Below are 2,632 nucleotides of genomic sequence, written 5' to 3'. Positions count from 1 at the left end.
TCCAGCCCCGCCTTGGCAAGCTGAGGAGGCGTTGCTGCTGGACTCAGCTGCAGAAGAGTCTTTGCATGATTTGGCTCAGTGGTTTGAGTGGGCTCTGGGTTCGAATCCTGCACACCCAAGTCACACTCTCTCAGCCTCAGCTTGCTCAGAAAACCCCAAGGGCTGCTTTGCCACTTTGACACCGCTTTAACTGCCCTGGCTCAAGTTCTAGGGAGATCTAGGTTTTGTGAGACCTTTTTAAAGAAATCTTTAGTGCCCTTCATGATCTTCAGTTCCCAGATTTCCTATAGCCTTGAGCCAGGGAAGTTCAAGTGGTCTCAAACCGGGTTATTTCTGCAGTGCGGATGCAAATCGTTGACAAAGGGATGCTAGTAGGGAATGGAATCCTCCTGAGCTGCCCAAAAAGAAAGGCTTTTTGGACATTTTTGGACACTTTGTGTGTTGGGTGATTTCTGGAGACCCAAAGGGGAACCCATCCTGGGTTTTCTTGGCAAGATTTGTTCAGAGAGGTTTTTTTTTTTGGCCATTGCCAGCCTCTGAGGCTGAGAGAGTGTGACTTTTTTTGGCAAGATCACCCAGTGGGTAGAATGAGCAAACACCCTCCTTTCCCAGGACATGTCCAACCTTTCAACCTTCTCTCCAAAATGCCCTCCATTCTGAGCATGGCAAAGAAGCATTCATAAGTGTTTCCCCCCTTTGCTTTTGTTTTGCAATGTCCTCTGTTTTCTTGGAATGTCCTCCATTTTATTGATTTATTTGTTTAATTGATTTCTGCCCCACCTTTTTCCCCGAGAGGGACCCAAGGCAGCTCACAAATAAAAAATTTCTAAAAACGTATTACAGTAAACCAGTTTTTTTTTTAAAAATCACCTAATAAAAACAATATAAAATTACAAACATTAAAACCACAACACCCACAAAACCACACCCTGCCAGTGGGTTTCCATGGCTGAGTCGGGATTCGAACCCTGCTCTCCAGAGTCTATAGAGTTCAGTGCTCAAACGCACCTTTCCAACTTATGGCAAACTAGTCACAGGGTTTTCCCGGCAGGATTTGTTCAGAAAAGGATTGTCTTTGCCTTCCCTTGAGGCTGAGAGAGTGTGATTTGCCCAAGGTCACCAGTTTCCAAGGCCCAGTGGGGATTTGAACTCTGGTCTCCAGAGTCTTAATCCAACACCCATGGCTCTCTATTATCCTACCATAATCATATATCTGTTTGTGTATTCATGTATAATGATAAAAAAAAATTCCTGGAGTTTTAAAGAAAGAGAAGATTTTTTAAAAAATTCTTTAGAGAATCCGTACTCAATGTCAGGAGGAAATAGTCTGTCTAACATGCTAACTTCCTTGTCCATAGTGATTCCTGCTGCATAATAATCCAGTTTGACTCCACTTTAACTGCCTTGGCTCAGTGCTAAGGAATTCTGGGAAATGTCAATTTGTGAGCTACTTAGCCTTCTCTGTCAGCAAGTTCGGGAGCCATACCAAACTATAATTCCCAGAATTTCATAGCATTGAGCCATGGCAGTTAAAAGCGTTGTCAAACTGGATTATTTCTGCAGTGTGGGCACAGCTTTCATGAGGCAGCGTGCTGTCATGGGATTTTCTTGGCACGATTGGTCGCAGAGGGATTGCTTGTGCCTTTCTATGAGGCTGAGAGAGAGTGACTTGCCCAAGGTTTTCTAGCTCTTCATTATGCCTTGCATCAGTTACTTGAGGTAGCTGAACCCTACTTTTTTCTGAATGCAGGGCGGAGATGGGAGGAAGGCATATATCCTTTGAGATGTTTGTTGGACTTCATTTTTCATCAGCCTATTCCAGCAAAGCCAGTGGAGTGGAGTGGAGTGCTGGGATTTGTAGTCCAACATCTTGAATGATATAGTTTGCCCAGCCTAGCAGTAGCATGAGCCTTGCCTGTCCATTTTGCTTTCTAAATTTATTTTCAGTTTTGGAGCCTAGCTGAAGGGACAGCTTCTGTCAGAGATGGTACCATGCCCCACCGACCCACCCAAAAGAGAGGGCTCCAAGAGCAAGTTCAGCTTGAACTCTCCCTAGAAGCTAAAATGACCCAATTGAGAATTATAGGATGACTTGGAAGTCTAAGTCAAAGTCAATGTGATGACCATTAACAACAGATCTTCTGTTTTCAATTGTTCTGTAAAAACATACATCCATGTAGTCACTGATAATGACCAGAGAACTGTCAGAAGGTAGAATTCATTGAAAAATGGAACCCAGGATTTTTTAAAGTTTGCAAATGCATTTTGGCTGCCAAAAGGCATGAACAATAAACAGCACTTTTCAATGTGTGCAAGAGCTAAATTGCACACTATACACAGAAGTAAAGGAAGACAAAAACTTACCTTTCATGTCCTGCTCTCAGTATCTAACTATATACAGTACTGTATATAAATTGCATTATACTGTATACTGTATAAATACTGTGCCGTACTGTTTCATGGCCGACTGGGGAATCAAATCCTGGTCTCCAGAGTCAAAGTCTAACACCCAGACTCCTAAACCACACTGGATCTCCAACAAATAACAAAGTAAAATGAAAAGCTTACCTTTAATGGCCTGCTCTCAGTATATTACTGTATACAGTCAGCTCTCCATATGCGTGGATTTTTT

This window comes from Sceloporus occidentalis, unplaced genomic scaffold, assembly GCF_023333645.1.
Source record: "Sceloporus occidentalis isolate IW3139 unplaced genomic scaffold, rSceOcc1.0.p SCAF_5, whole genome shotgun sequence".
Lineage (NCBI taxonomy): Eukaryota > Metazoa > Chordata > Lepidosauria > Squamata > Phrynosomatidae > Sceloporus > Sceloporus occidentalis.
The sequence above is the reverse complement of the archived record's forward strand: the minus strand, read 5'-3'. Positions refer to the sequence as shown.